This window comes from Macrobrachium nipponense, chromosome 43, assembly GCF_015104395.2.
Source record: "Macrobrachium nipponense isolate FS-2020 chromosome 43, ASM1510439v2, whole genome shotgun sequence".
Taxonomy (NCBI): Eukaryota; Metazoa; Arthropoda; class Malacostraca; order Decapoda; family Palaemonidae; genus Macrobrachium; species Macrobrachium nipponense.
Genome location: NC_061104.1, coordinates 20,864,427 through 20,881,926, shown reverse-complemented (window position 1 = coordinate 20,881,926; position 17,500 = coordinate 20,864,427). Strand labels below are relative to the sequence as shown.

Sequence of the window (17,500 nt, the reverse complement as noted above, 5' to 3'; positions counted from 1 at the left end):
TTATATATATATATATATATATATATATATATATATATATATATATATATATATACACACACACAATTATATTCTCGTTTTGTAGCAGAGCTAATTGATTCTGTGTTGTTAGTTGACAAGATTATAGTTATCGCTGTTTAGTACAGTGTAATTATATTACATGATTGGCTGTTTTTATGTTTGTGGCACGGGCAGTGCATCCACACTACAGAATGTATTTATTTTCCCCTGTAGCGGACGATGATATATTAACAGTTGTAAATCTTCTCCGAAAACTGCTATCTTGCTCTGTGATTGTTTCAGGAATGTATTTATATTTGTTATTTTTTATTTTTTTGTGCAAATGATACTTTTGCCTCTTTTTGGTGGACTACAGCTGATAAGATAGAAATGTATATTGTGGAATTGTTTCTTAGATTGATATATTTCTGTATTTGTTTCCGAGTGATATATTTCTTCTGGCGTTTATTTAAGAGAAATGTTTATTAGTGTTTTTTTGAGACAGCTGTACATATATATTTCAAGGAAGTGTGTTTATTCCTGGTTTGTTTCAATGAGTACTTTATCAGATTAAACAACAAATTTATTTTTCGTTGTTTGTTACATTTTTTTTATTTGTTGCAGAATCTGACAAATAAACATTAGTTTGTATTTGTTCCAGAGAATGACATACTTATTATATTTAATTTTTTAGTGTTTGAAAGTAACACTTTTTGTTTGTTACAGAACCTGACAATTAAACATCTATTTGTTTTGGTTTGTTTCAGAGTGACATGAATTTTCGGTATTTTTTGAAAGTGACTTCGTGTTGTACCAGAACCTGAGAAACAAACGTTTATTGATTTGTTTGTTTTTGTTTGTTTGTTGCAGAGAGTGATATGCTTTGGTGGTGGTGACGATGGAGTTCCCTCGCGACTCCCCCTACTGCCGGGGCCCCCGCGGGAAGGGGGGGGGGGGGGGGGGGGGCCCGGGGTGATGGGCCACCGCTCCCCCCCACCCCAGACCTCCTCCTCCTCCTCCTCCTCCTCCTCCTCCTCCTCCTCCTCCCTCGCCCACACCCTCGTCTCGCCCAAGATGGACCCGCCATCCTCGCCCTACGTCGGGGGCTCCCCCTTGGTGGGGGGCTCGCCCCTCGGAATCCCCCGGTCGCCGGTCTCCCCCGCCGACGTCGTCGTCAAGACAGAGCCGCCCGTGTCGCCCCCGTCGGACTATCCTCCGGCGGGGATGATGATGATGAGCCACAAGAAGCCCCGCTGCGACCCCGACAGGATGGCGGGGGCGGCGTGGGGGACTGGCGCCCTGCCCCTGCAAACATGAGCGTCGACTCGCTCTCGCCGCCGCCCCCGCCACCACCACCAGGGCGGCGGTTCCCTCCTCCTCCTCCAACGGGCTGTCCGCCGGGTCTCTCGGGCACCACCATCCCTCCAGCGGGCACCTGTCGCCGCTCTCCTCGTCGAGCTACGACCCCAACTCAGCACCCTACCCTTCGAAGTCAGGTCAGTCGGGTCAGCTGTTGGGGGGTGGGTGGGTGGCGGGCGGAAGAAGCTTTGATGGTTTTTTTGATGTATAAGAAGTTTGTAGGATGAGTATATTACGCTCTCTCTCTCTCTCTCTCTCTCTCTCTCTCTCTCTCTCTCCTCTCTCTCTCATATACCCTGGATATCTTTCCTAATCTCTTCTCTCTCATATAGATACCCCTGGGTATCTCTCTCTCTCTCTCTCTCTCTCTCTCTCTTTTACCCTGGATATCTTTCCTAATCTCTCTCTCTCATATACCCTGGGTCTCTCTCTCTCTCTCTCTCTCTCTCTCTCGCATTTACCCTGGATAACTTCCCTAACCTCTCTCTCTCATATACCCTGGATTCTCTCTCTCTCTCATATACCCTGGATTCTCTCTCTCTCTCTCTCTCTCTCTCATTTACCCTGGATATTTTTCCTAAAATCTCTCTCTCTCTCTCTCTCTCTCTCTCTCTCTCTCTCTCTCCTCTCCTCTATTTATTTTTCCCTGGATAAATTTCCTAAAATCTCTCTCTCTCTCTCTCTCTCTCTCTCTCTCTCTCTCTCTCTCTCTCTCTCTCTCTCTCTCTCTCCCCTAAACTGGCCCCTTCCATTCTTATAATCTACACTAAAGTAGTATCAACGATTTTTCTAGTCCCTCATTTCCAGTCACCTGTATTCTAACACCTGTGACGGAACATCTGTCATTAGCGTCTCGTAGGTAATGTATATCGTTCATTCTTCTTTGTTGTATTCTTATCCATCCTTCAGGCCATTGGTCTATTGCGTCAGCTTTCTACCGTATTATTAAACACCTTTTGTAAACTTCCTTTTCTTGTACATAGGTTTGTGCGCATGCGTGCATACTCGAAGGTTTCTCGTTAGGATTATAGTGCCAGTAATAACAAACCCTTATGATTTTTTTTTTTTTTTCATGGGTGACCGCCATTGAATGCCAAAAGTCGTCGGCATATACGGTCCCGTAACTGTACCTGAGTATCAGAACTTCGAACTTACTCTGAGTCAGGGATCAGGTGTAAGATGCATTTGGCAACAGTGATGCCACAGCAACAATAATAACAACAATTAACAGTAACGGCAAATAACGGCCACAATAATAACCTTAACAACAGTTGTATAAAACAGCAGTGATAGGTTATTTATATCTGAACACCTGTTTGTGATGACGTCATCGCAAGGGGTTGTGTTGCTGCCTCGCAATGAAAATTAAAAAAGAATTTTAAAATGATATAAGAAAAAAATGGTGAGCTGGCAACCATCTTGTATAGAGCACCCGGGTATCATACGTGTATCTGCTTGTACTTTAGTACAATATTCCAGCAATATTCGACCTCCCATGACTCTATTTTTTTTTTTTATTTTTTCTTCATCCGAAATAACCGAAATTAAGGAGTCGAGGAAATAAACTTCAAAGTGACGAGGGTACAAGAAAGATGGCAAGACGAAGTCATAAGTTAATGCAGATGAATGAGGGCAGTAATGTATGGTGACAGAGAGAGAGAGAGTAGAGAAGAGATGAGAGGAGAGAGAGAGAGAGAGAGAGAGAGAGCAACATATATCCATAATTTCTCGCTGCATTTGTATCTGTAACTTTTGCAAGTGCGCTAAGTTATGCATATGTGTGTGTGAGAGAGAGAGAGAGAGAGAGAGAGAGAGAGAGATGAGAGAGAGAGAGGGAGCCACCATATGTTATGGCAGAGGAAACAAATACCGACATTAGAGCGTTTTTTTTTTCTTATTTATTGGCACTGAGTGCCAACAACCCCGTTCTGTCTTAAACTTAAAACAGATGAATGCGGAACACGGGTCTTAGCAATCTACTGGGAAATGCAGCTCATTATTATTATTATTATTATTATTATTATTATTATTATTATTATTATTATTATTATTATTAGGAGTAATAGCTGCATATATTGTAAGATGGGTCAGCTACGAATTTGCTGATTTTGAAATATGTCGCCAAAAAAACATTATTATTATTATTATTATTTATTATTATTATTATTATTATTATTATTATTATTATTATTATTATTATTATTGAGAATAATGACTGCTACGAATTCCCTGATTTTAAATTATGTCGACAGAAAAATATTATTATTATTATTATTATTATTATTATTATTATTATTATTATTTTATTATTATTAATTAAGAATAATAGCTGCATTTGTTGTGAGATGAATCAGCTACGAATTCCCTGATTTTGAAAAATGTCGACGGAAAAATATTATTATTAATTATTGTTTATTATAGCTTTATTACTCAAAACTACATTCTTCTATGTGCAAAAAACAGGAAATAGTTAAATTTATTTCCTGACCAACTTTCCACAGAATAGAAACCCAAATTAAAAAGAAAAAAATTGAGCTAAGATTAATTGAATAGAAAAAATAAGTGAAAGTAGATATAAATGTGAAACTAATAAATAAAAAATTCGTTTAAATTAAACACACACACACACACACACACAACACACACACACACACACACACACACACACACACATATATATATATATATATATATATATGGTAAGCGTGTGTGTGTACTTAGTGGTTAGTTAACTGTAGTTGGCAGCAACTAGAGGTATATTACAGTGTATGGCTATCAGAATATAATATCATCATCATATAACATCCCGTTTATTATATTACCTCAAACTAAAATATCGCTTCAGAAAAGGTCGTAGGACAGACGACATAATGATGCCAAGAGGAACGTCAAATGTTTTTATTCAAATTTCAAAGTTTCTGTCGTGTGTATTTTTTTTTTCTTTTTTTTTCCTCGTTCCCATGAGTGTAGAAGGTGGGGTGGGGGGTGGGGGGGGGGGGAACAGTTGAATTTTCCCCTCTCTGTTAAATTGCCTTTTATACGTGTTCTGATAAGTGATTTGTTGTTCTTACGGTTGTTATCCGGGCTGTGTTTCTGTTTTTTTTTTGTTGTTTTTTTTATTTTGTTTTTTTTGAAGGTGTTTTTCTTGTTTTCTGTTTGTTGTTTATTGTTTTGTGGAAGGTTGTCCTTATGGGTTGTTGGTTTCCTGTTGTATGTTGTTTTGTTTTGTTGTGGAAGGATGTTCATGCGGTTGTTGGGCGTGCTGTGGTTGTTGTTTTGGTGTTGTGCTGTTGGTGTTGTTGTGTTGCTGTGTGCTGTTTTATTATTGTGGAAGGTTGTTCCTATGGTTTTTGTGTTGTGGTTGTTGTTTTGTTGTTGTTTGTTGTTTTATTGTTGTGGAAGGTTGTTCCTACGGGTCTTGTGCTGTGGCTGTTGTTTTGTTGTTGATGCCGTTTTCTTGTTGTGGAAAGGGTTGTTGAATTGTTGTTGTGATTTGCTGTTCTATTACTCTGATGTGGTTTTAATTTTGTTGTTGTACGGTGTTTTATTACTGTGGAAAGTGTTGTTAAATTGCGTTTTATGTATTCAGGTAAGTGATTTTTTGTTATTAAAGTTATTGAGCGGTATTTGCTGTTGTGTGTTGTTTACCGTAGTGAAAAATTTAGTAAAAATGCGTTGTTTGCATTCCGTAAATGATTTGTTGTTCCTTAGAGTTGCCCTGCTGTTGGTTGTTGTTTGGGTCGTTGTATGCGGTGTTGTTGTTTTAGATTTACTACAGTAGATTCACGTCAGCCATGTATTAGATGTCTACGCCAGTCAATTACGACGCTCTTGGTTGGCTGTTGATAAGCCAATCATAAGGCTGGAAACTATGGGATTGGCCTAGACATCAAATGCGCGGTTGATGTGAATCTACTATAGCTGGCCTTATGCCAGCACGGGCTCTTACTCTTAGAGGGCTGAATAAAACGCTTAACTCATTATAAACCGTCTGCAATCAAATCCTGAATTGGCAGCTGCTCTGATTGCTTAGGTGATGGCGTCCTCTCGCTTCGTGTGTAGATGCTTAGATGAGGTCATTTGGCGTGTATTGTTTACCCGTTGCTTGTTCAGGTGATGGTAAACTCGCGCGCGCGCGCGTTCGGGTAGTGTTGCAAGTTTGGATGTTAGGGTGAAATGGTCGAGTCTGGTATGTTTATGCTTATGTATGTATGTATCTATCTAGGTAATTAGGTTGAGGACTCGGCCATATATATATATATTATATATATATATATATATATATATATATATATATTTGTATATATATACATATATATGTACGTATATATATACGTATATACATAGATCAATTGAATCGAAAGTTATCACACACACACACACACGTTATTTATCATCGCATACCCGCCTCCCAATGTTTACTAAAAATTTAATTTACTGAGCATTTCCTGTGACATATCTTTTCCTCATATTGCCGAATTTACGCTCAAAATTAACTGACCGAGCCGAAATTAGCTTTGCCGATTCGGGCTAATGAACCACCACTTGAAAATAGGTGTCTGTGTGTGTGAGTGTGTGTGTGTGCGGCATATCCGACTTCTGTTCTGTGGTTGTAAGCCAATTATATGCGTTCCTAATTAGTTCTGAGCAACGCGTAATACACAGCTGAGATAATTGGCGTATGAAAAGATACATACAGCTCATGTTAATGAGCTTTCTTTTTTTATTTTCTTTTGTCGTTTGAAGCTTTCGATATTGCTTTTTTTTAAGACGCGTCGAATCCAAACTTGGATTTTGAAAAAAGTAGGGTTATTGACTTTGCTTCTTCAAAGCGCTTGGCGTTACTCTGGGCACAGAATGAACGATTCTGCTTGCTAAAATCAGCAGGCACTACTCTGAGAGCAGAATGAACTAATTTTGCTTGCTAAATGCAGCAGGCATTACTTTGGGAACAGCATGAATTGAGAACTATTCTGCTTGCTAAAAGCAGCAGACACTACTCTGAGAGCAGAATGAACTAATTCTGCTTGCTAAAAGCAGCAGGCATTACTCTGGGAACAGAATGAACTGATTCTGCTTGCTAAAAGCAGCAGGCATTACTTTGGAAACAGCATGAACTAATTCTGCTTGCTAAAAGCAGCAGGCATTACTCTGGGAACATCTTGTCTAGAGAAATGACGAAGAAATCTATTTGCCGATACTGAAAGTGCCTGCGGATTGAAATTCAAGAACTTAGAGAAATTGAATCTCATTTACCTGAGGAAGTCACACTTTTCCCCCAACCCCTCCTCTGATGACAATCGAAGCCAACGCCACAGGATTCGGAGTAGTACAACGAGAGAGAGAGAGAGAGAGAGAGAGAGAGAGAGAGAATACTGGTGTTTGTTTTGGCCCGTAAAAAAAGAGCAGGTGTTTTGAGTGTGAGTGTCGAACGGGTTTTAGCAGGAGTCGTGGAGAAGGGAGGGGGGGGGTGAGGGGGGAGGGGGGCCTGAGTCTCTAGTTGTGGTGGGCGTCAGTGGGTGGGTGGCTGGGTGGGTTTTGGCAGTAGGCCAGTTCTCTCTCAGCAGAGTAGAGAGAGAGAGAGAGAGAGAGAGAGAGAGAATCTTTTTATTAGTTCATTCAATCATACCTCATATAATAATAATAAATCTAGTCCATTACATCAATGACATATACCAGATCCAGAGTTCTGAGAGAGAGAGAGAGAGAGAGAGAGAGAGAGAGAGAGAGAGAGAGAGAGACGATTCGTCCTAACACGACCTAGCCAAAAAAAAAAAAAAAAAAAAAAAAAAAAATACTGCCTCACCTCCGATATGAGATTCCTTGTGGTGCTCTCGCCCAGATGTCCTCGTGTTTGGTTGACGTCACATCGGAGTCTTCGCTGGGAGCAGTCGGTGATTGATGTCACTGGAGTAATCAGGGAGATATCTCTGGGTTGCTGGCGTGGAGTAATCTCTTGTGATGGTGCCAGGGAGATCTCTCTGTGATTGATGTCAGGGAGAAATCTCTGTGATTGGTGCTAGGAAAATATTTTCTGTGATTGATGTCAGGGAGATAGTATTTCTATGATTGGTCTCAAGGAGAATCTCTGTGCTTGGAGCCAGGGAGATATCTCTGTGATTGATGTCATGATGGAATCAGTGAGATATCTCTGTGATATTTCTGTGATTGATGTCATGGAGTAATCAGGCAGATATCTCTGTGACTGATGTCATGGAGTAATCAGAGAGATATCTCTGTGATTGATGTCGCCGGAGAATCACATAGCTATCTCCGTGACTGAAGTCTTCCTGATTGATGTCATGGGAGAATCTGTGAGATATCTCTGTGATTTGATGTCACGATGTAATCACTGAGATATCCCGAGTGATACATATTCAAATGATCGATGTCTCGGGTAATATATAAAGAAATGTGATGAAATAATTGGAGATTTTTAGGTTTTAAATATATCTTTTTCAAAATGTTATTTCTTCTGTTGTAATAAATATTGCTGTGTTTAAAATAGTTTCCGTTTCTTTTGTAATAATGTTCATTTACAGTAGTTGAGCATAACAATAGATGTAAAAATTTTCCTGTTTTGCGTAATACTAAAATTCAAGTGTCTAACATTATGCTTGTTGTAAGAAATAACTATCCGCGGACGTCAACATCTATCGTAAAATAGTTTACTATCCCATGTAAAATAGTTGACTATTCCATGTAAAATAGTTGATTATCCATTGTAAAATAGTTATCAATTTATTGTATAGTAGTTTAACTATCATAAGATTGTTAATTACCTATTGTGAAATAGTAAACCCTCTATCGAGATATGGTTAACCATTTATTGTAAAATATTTAACTATCTTTCGTACAATAGTTAACCATCTGTTGTAAAATATTTAACTGACGTAAATTAATTAACCATTTTCTGTAAAATATTTAACTGTATCGTAAAATAATTAACTGTCTATTGTAAAATAGTTAATATCTATTGTTAAATAGTTAACCATCTATCGTCAAGTAGTTGACTATCTATTGTAAATCTGTTGTAAAATATTTAACTGTTTATCATAAAATAATTAACCGTCTATTGTAAGATAGTTAACCATCTATCGTCAATTAGTTGACTATCTATTGTAAAATATTTTTAAAAATCCGTAAGCTATCGAGAGGACCCGCGGTAGTGTTGCCAGCACCCCATCCGGGATTAATTGAGTGTGTGGTAACACTGCGCCCCTTTTGCCGCTGTCAAGTGTAGGCGTTGCTTCCTCTCTCTCTCTCTCTCCTCTCTCTCTCTCTCTCTCTCAGGGGCCTCAATGACACCCCCCCCCCCCCCTTGGGAGTGTCACGTGACAACGTAACGAGGCGAGGCAAGCGACTGATTGACTGGTGGTTGCTAAAACTGGCGTCGATAGGGGTAATTGGTATACTTTATTAAAAGATCCAGCAAGCTCCCCGCCTGGATTAAAACTGGAATACTGGAATCCAGACGTTTATACATATTTCAAAAATCACCTTGTGTATCATCATCATCATCATCATCATCATCATCATAGTCTTGGAAGTCAGTAATGGCCCCCTCCCCCGCCCCCTTGTAGGGCTTTTGTTCCTTATCAATATGGGTTCTCTTCGGAATAATAATAATAATAATAATAATAATAATTGGTTTTGAGTAAAGCGAGATGATTATATATATATATAATATATATATATATATATATATATATATATATGTGTGTGTGTGTATATATATTCCTAGACAAAATCATAGTCATAGCACGAATATATATATATATATATAGATATATATATATATATATATATATATATATTATATATATATTATATTCCTAGACAAGTCATAGTCATAGCAGGAAATCATCAGTAACATAACTCATAACAATAATGATAATATAAAAGGCCATTCCTATAGAAAGACATTGTTTTTTGTACCATTATTTATATAAATATGTGCTTACGCATGTAAGCAATAAACACAGACAAGTAAATCAACATGCAGACACCCGACACCTGCATAAGCATAAGAAAATATGATTCAGGACAATGGATGCCGAGAGAAATATATTTAAAACATAATGAAGGTAAACATCTGCGTATGCTTTTCTGTGAACACACGCATAACGAAGAGAGAGAGAGAGAGAGAAGAGAGAGAATGAGACGAGGAGAGAGAGAGAGAGAGAGAACTAAATCAAACCAAAGGATAGAGCGAGTAAAACAAAGACAAAGAATAACAACAAATAATACTGAGCTAAAATGACCAAATGAGAGGACGATAGAACACACACACAGACCACAACACAACAACAGACACACACACACCACAGAAGTACAAACACAAACACCAAGCGGATTGACCCCTGTAGGCGACCCCAGTCATGCACCAACAGCACAAAACACAATGCGTGTCCGGTTATCATACGCACTCTTCTGTATAATAATACCCCTTACATAAAAGGTGCACTGGTTGTAAAATGATACCAAGAATTGATTGATTGCTTTAGCACCTCTGGTCTTGCTTCTTTTTAAATGATTAGAGGCCTAGGTCTTTTAGGTTTAGGTTTAGGTTTAGATTAATTGGGCGGATCCCTATGCCAGCTTTAGTCGTTTTTGTTTTTTTTAAAGGTTTAAAAGGTTTTGATCGAGAGGCTGTATGTACCACTGGACTCGGACCAAGCTGAGGAGGAATAACCGTTCAGTTTATTTATTTAGTTATTTATTTTTTTAGTAACGCAATTTACGCTTTAGAGTTGCGGGGGCCATCCTAGAGTCCTTGACTAACCACCAGGTACATAATTTTAGGAGATATGCCCTCCTCCCCCATTTCTGTTTCCCCATCCCCCTGGGAATCGATCTCAGTCCCTCACTAAAAGAGGCGAGGTGAATCACCGCTTTGCCTTGGTTATAATAAAAATATATATATATATATATAATATATATATATATATATATATGTATAAAATAAATAAATAAAATAAATAAATATTTTTAAAATAAACAATATATACATGCATACATTACATATCCACATTCTACGTACGAACGTATATATATACCATTCTTTCACATTGCGTCGTTATTTTTTTTTTTTCAGATGCCACCCTTATTTATCATTATTTTTTTTCGGTAACAGTTCTCAGAAAAACAAGGGCCGAGACAGATAGTGTATAATGAGTTAACCTAAATTTTGTCAGACCGATCAGAACCGTTTCCTGTTGAGAAAGGGGTTTAATGAGTAACTGTCTGTAAGCATCTGGCAACTTGCCGTTTTTTTTGTTTTCCTTTTTGGGAGAAAATTCCCGCCCTAAGTGGCAACCTCTGTCATTGCCACTTGGCGTAAAGTACATCTTAGGTGGATTATTATTATTATTATTATTATTATTATTATTATTATTATTATTCATTATTACAGTAAGTCTAAGATACCATCAGATTTGCAAGTAAGCTTTTCATAGCCAAGGAATGAAGATAACGGAAATAATTATTATTATTATTATTATTATTATTATTAATTATTATTATTATTATTATTATTATTATTTCAACGTCTAAAATATCTTCGCTATTCATAGATTAAAGTTAAAAAAGAAAGAGAATGACAATTTAATTAAATGCCAATAAAGTAATGTTTCAGTCCAAAAACACTAACACAATAAGCATATAACAGTAATCGAATTTAAAATAATTATTCTACAAATAAACAAAGCCCCTACAGAATTCTTTATAAGTTTGTAACATCACACTGAAAAAAACAAAGGTCTGTGATAAAAACACAGAAGATGAACAATTCTTAGTCCACAAACATGCAACAGACAAGTATGGACATTTTTAGAAGTATGTACAACATAACATTAAACAAATAAAAAAAATATAAAAAAAAGGTATAGAGATTTATAATAATGTTTAACATTGTCACTGAAAGAAACGAAGCTATTTGGAATTAACATAAAAAACAATGGTCCCATTTATAATCAACATTACAAAAAAAAACAAAGCGTACATATTTGTCCCCTTCATACATTTTTACATCCACCAACCTGAAAAAAAAAAGACGAAGCTTTTAGATAAGAACCATTGAAAAAAAAACAAAAAAAAACAAAGCATTCAGATTTCTTCATCATTTTTCATTTTTTTTTACATCACCACTGAAAAAGACAAAACTATTTCAGAATTAAACATCACAAAAAAAAAAACCAAGCATAGAGGAATTCATCATAAAAACGTAGCTATAAAAAAGAAAAAGAGAAAAAAAAAAACAAAAGTTATTTAAATCATTTCATCCTTGCCACTAAAATACAGCCCACGGGGAAAATGTGTAAAAAATGTTTGGTAGGTGGAAAATATCTTAATGAAGTCTGTATACTTTTGTGTGAGGGGCTGGTGATGACGTTAAGGGGGGGGGGGGGGGTGGGGGGGGGGGGGGGGGGGGTTGTTTAGGTGAGGATGGAGGGGATGGGGGGGGGGGGGGGGGCAAAGGAGGAAGTTATTCATTCTGTACTGTGCCTGCTAGAGGCGATTGGGATACGTTACAGGCACTTATTGCTGAACCCCGTTTGTTTAACCGACTGTGTTCGGAATCTGGTGATAATGGATTCCCCCCCCTGTTTTATTGAGGTCAGCGATCTATACATTAAACGGTTGGGGTTTGGGAACTGCCTGAAAGGGATATATTTGTTTTTGTTTTTTAACCTGCAGTTTTATTTGTAAGATGGAGGAACAGTCATTACAGAGAGAGAGAAGAGAGAAGAGAGAGAGAGAATTTCTTTTCTCTTATTTCTTTGTAAGTAATACCATTTATTTCTGTATACAGTTAGTTTAGGTACTGTACATGAATAGTATAACAGGAGAGAGAGATGAGAGAGAGAGAGAGAGAGAGAGAGAGAGAGAGAGAGAGAGAGACTTCTTCCTCTCCATTTTTTTGTAAGTAAAAAAACATTTCTTTGTACAAAGAGAGATAGTTTACTGAACATAAATAGAGATACGGGAAAATAAATACGAGAGAGAGAGAGAGAGAGAGAGAGTATTCTCTTGATGTCAATGCTACAAAAGGCATCACAAAAAAAAATAGACCAAAGGAGGGATTTGGTTTCCTTTGTGTCCGACCATTCAAGAATGTGTTTCGGTTAGTTCAACTGCTTCTTGTCCGTACATCCGTGGTCTCTCTCTCTCTCTCTCTCTCTCTCTCTCTCTCTCTCTCTCTCTCTCTCTCGTGGTTGTTCCTGTATCTATTCATGTACAATAACTAACTTTCTTTGTATAAAGATTACATATATATTCTTATAAGAAATGGAAGAAAAAACTCTCTCTCTTTTTTCTCTCTAGAAGAAAAATTCTCTCTCTCTCTCTCTCTCTCTCTCTCTCTCTAATTGTTTCAAAAGTTACATCATACTGAGAAGAAAGACTAATCCTTCCACTGAGAAGTTGAAGTGGGAGGATATGCGTGTGTGTGGTGTGTTTGTTTGTTTGTTTTTTTTTTGGTTATAATCTTACGGATGTTTGTGACATTCTGTGTCGTGTGTCCCCCCCCAAGACCTCGCGCATTGTTGTCATCAGATTTAGGTTGTTCAGTTTTTTTTTTTTTTTTTGCCAACTTCGTATTCCAATGGGGGCACTTTGCTGCCCTGAATAAAGCCAGTTTTGGATGACGATGCAAATACCCGTCGTAGAGATGAGATTATACCGAATATCGGTTGTTAAACTGAACTAACATCTGTTTCTCCAATTGACCAAACCAAAATGAACGCTCATCTAATCTATAGGACATCGCCCTCAAACCATGAAATTCTCAGATGTCCATTTTATCAAAGCTTCAAGCAATTATACCTCAAACATCTATTAAACTGATTAACGAAATGGCAGACGCCTCTTGCTTTTGATATCAAAGCCGCCCTCAGTGGCGTGGTCGGTATGGTCTTGACCTGCCACCTCGGTGGCCGAGAGTTTGATTCTTGGGCATTCCATTGAGGTGTGAGAGGATGGTGGTGTTGTTTTTTTTCTGGTGATAGAAGTTCCACTCGAGACGTGGTTCGGAAGTCACGTCAAGACGTTGGTTCCCGTTGCTGAAATAGCCACTGGTTTTTTCCAAGCACAAAAACCGTCAGTACACCATATACAAACAAACAACCAAAAACCTTGCTTTTATATCTGAAGTCGTAATGATGGCAAATGTACTTAAATGGTTTTTTTTCTTGTTTTCCAACGCCATTAACAGTAACTTTGATAAGATGACCCCGTGAGACAATAGAATTTTATAGCGCATCGTTTCATTTTGCAGCCTTCAGTTACGGCGTTACTCTTGAGGAGAGAGTGGTTTTAAGCATTTGGGTAAACGCCATAAATGTTTATGACACGAGGGAAGGATTGTGTGTGTATGTGTGTTTGTGTGCGTTAGCGCGTATGTTTGTTTCTGTGTGTTAGTGTGGTCATTCATTAGCAACAGGTGTCCTAGGACGCTGATTGCCAGTAATGGTATCAGTAAGCTTAGCCCGTGACCTGGGTTGGTTGGGGGGTTCATGGAAAATTTATGATTCATGAATTAAAAAAAAAAATTGTACATTGAATTTCATGGTATAAATTTGTTCAGACTTTATACAGATACATTTCAGCCGCTGGTAACGAGTCTGCATACTTTATTTGATTAACCAAACTAAAGTTAATCAAACCTTACCTTATATAACTCATCATGTCCAAAGGTAACCTAACCTAACCATAATTTTCTTATCCCATTACTAACAGTATATAAAAAAACAACCCTAGCCTTACCTAATCCGACCTCTCACATAAAATAAACTGACATAATATTATATGAGTATAGCTTCATAATCTAAATACATTCAATCTAACCCATTATTGCCTAATCAGTCTTATCTAACCTTACCTAACCCAACTGAGCTTTATCCTAAGCCACCTTTCCTTACCTCACTTACCACCAGAAGTATGTTCAACCTTGTTTCTTCAAGTAAGGAATTGATGCAGTGACCTTTTAACCCAAATCCATAAGGGGCACTGGAAGGTCAACAGGCTATGGTTCAATGGACACTGAGAATGCTTCAAGGTGACTTTGGGTCCACAGTGTATTGCTCTGTGGCTCTATCTTTTGAGTTGGTCATTAACTAATGTTCCACTTTTTGTTTTTTTTTTGCTTAGTTCAAATCTGGACTTTCTGGAGAGAGAGAGAGAGAGAGAGAGAGAGATGGAGAGAGAGAGGGAGAGAGTCTGGCAATGCCTATTTTTCCTCATGTGAACATTTTTGTCATTCTGGAGAGAGAGAGAGAGAGAAAGAAGAGAGAGAGAGAGAGAGAGGAGAGAGAGAGATTCAATGTCTGGCAATATCAGTGTACATCTGTCTTTCTCGTTTGCTTGGTTGAATGAGTGCAAAGTCACACACCAAGCCTCATTCTCCATCAAAACCAGGTGGCGTGTAATTTGCTGTGTACATTTGACCAAAACACAAAACTAGTTTTCCCAGTTTTATGTTTACCTTTCTCGTTTGGTTGGTCGAGACCAGACTTCCACACCAAGCCCTCTATTCTTTCAAAACCAGGTTAGACGTCAATTTTCTATGTAAATTAGACCAAAACGGAAACAAAATAGAATTGATTTACGCGAACAAAACATAAGCACAGCGACTCTATATTCAAGTCCCCTTCAAAACAATAAATAAAAAATCATTAACAGCTTGTCGCTAAATTTAGATTGAATCAATTAACGGCCTAATCACAGTTCAATTACGGGTAGTTCAAAGGGGGCTCTAGAAGTTCGACGTTGAACTTCCCCAAGGGGAAGAAAGTGTTACTTGGGCGAAATGAACTGCTCTCTCCGCGTCGTCGGATTTATGCTGATAATATTGTGAAAGACGTCGTCAATTGGCGAAGTGATTCTGCTGTTATGATTGATTCGAAGAGCTTAGCGTCTTCCCCCTTTCGATGCTTTGGAAACTGTTTCCAAATGAACCTTCTCTTGTTTAATGATTCTGTCGGAATTATTAATAGTTACTTATTATTATTATTATTATTATTATTATTATTATTATTATTAACCAAACAAAAACTCCCTTCACTTTTCCTCTAGAGGTTGAAAACCCCCCCACAAAATTACTGTGTATAACGTGTTTACTTATAAGTATTTACATTTTATTTTTTTTATACACAGTAATTTTGTGGGTTTCTTTTTCAGTTATTATTATTATTCTGGGTAAGTTGTTACTGTGTCCTCGTTCATTGATTCTGTACAATTTATTATTGTTATTATTATTTTATTATTATTATTATTATTATTATTATTATTATTATTATTATTATTAGCCGTGTGGGCCGTGATTGAATGACAGACGGACGGAGAAACATTACGCCCATTATAGTAAGATTATTATTATTATTATTATTATTATTATTATTCTACAGGTAAGTTATTATTGTGTCCTTGTTTGATGATTCTGTAATTATTATTATTATTATTATTACTATTAATATTATTATTCAAAGTAATTTATTATTCTGTCTTCGTTCAACACAGTTTTAATCCCGGAAATTCATAAATAATAAGAAAAAAATCAATCGTTGCAAATCAACAATGATTAACATTCTACATGTGACAATAGCATTTTGAGACTGATTGAATAGTAATATAATGAATGAATGAATTAATTAATTAATTATCAATTAATTAAAATTAATTAATTAATTTATTTATTTGATTGAGAGAGAGAGAGAGAGAGAGAGAGAGAGAGAGACCTTACCTTACAGACCTTACAGTTCGTTCGGGTTGCCCAGGTCCCTCAGTGTGAGGCGCCTCTAATGTCTACCAGAGAGTTGCTATTACATCTTCCGGTATATTTTGCATCTTCCAATCTTGGATGGTCTGGGATGCAGTTTAAGATATTTGTCGAGCTTATTCTAAACACATCTACGCTCACTCCTGAATATTCCTCAGATGAGCTGGCAACGCATTGAATAGACGCTGCATTATCGATGCTGGTGCGTAGTGGATTAATGTCCTGTGTGGCTTCCTTATTTTTCCTGGTATAGTTTTGGGCACTATTAATCTAACCTCTGCTTGCTCTTTCTGATATTTTTAGTTCCATGATATTTTTTCTGTTATTCCTTCTATCTGTTTCCATGCCTGAATTATCATGTAGCGTTCTCTTCTCCTTTCTAGACTATATAATTTTAAGGATTGTAGTCTTTCCCAGTAGTCCTAGGTCCTTAACTTCTTTCTATTCTAGCTGTAAAGGACCTTTGTACACTCTCTATTTGTGCAATATCCTTTTGATAGTGTGGGTACCATATCATATGCAATATTCAAATGGACTACGAACATATGTTTTATAAAGCATAATCATGTGTCAGCTTTTCTTGTTTTGAAGTGCCGTAACAACATTCCCATTTTTGCTTTACATTTTGCCAACAGAATTGCTATTTGATCATTGCATAACATGGTTCCTATTCATTCATCACACCAAGGTCTTTAACTGCTTCCTTATTTGTGATTGTCTCATTATTAGGTCCCCTATATGCATATAGCTTTCCTTCTCTGTCTCCATAATTTATTGATTCAAATTTATCAGAGTTAAATACCATCCTATTTACCTCTGCCCAATCATATACTTTGTTAAGGTCTCTTTGTAGAGCGTTCCTATCTTCATCACAAGTAATTTCTCTACTTATTTCTTGTGTCATCAGCGAAACTACTCACTACCGAATCCTTAACATTACTGTCTATGTCTTCAATCATAATAACAAACAATATTGCAGCTAGCACCGTACCTTGTGGCACACGGATATTACCTTGGTTTCATCCGATTTCTCATCGTTTGCAATAACTATCTGTTTTTCTGTTGTGTAAAAATTCTTTTAACCATCTTCCTACTTTATCTACGATATTGTGTTTTCTAATTTTCTTTGCTAATATATTATGGTCTACTTTGTCAAAAGCTTTTGCAAAGTCTAGATAAACCACATCTGTTTCATTTCCGCTTTTCATATTTTTGAATATGTTCTCACGGTGGACTAACAGTTGGGTTTGTGTACTTTTTCCGGGTACGAAACCGTGTTGTCCTATATTAAACAAATTATATTTTTATTAAATGTTTCATAATATTTTTCTTCATTACCCTTTCATACACTTTCATAATATGTGA

General features: G+C 37.1%; 1 pseudogene; it reads left to right on the top strand.

Moving 5' to 3' along the window:
- LOC135213836 (uncharacterized) overlaps positions 1 to 6,380 on the top strand; it is a 12,812-nt pseudogene extending 6,432 nt beyond the window's left edge.
- The last annotated feature ends 11,120 nt before the right edge of the window (positions 6,381 to 17,500 follow it).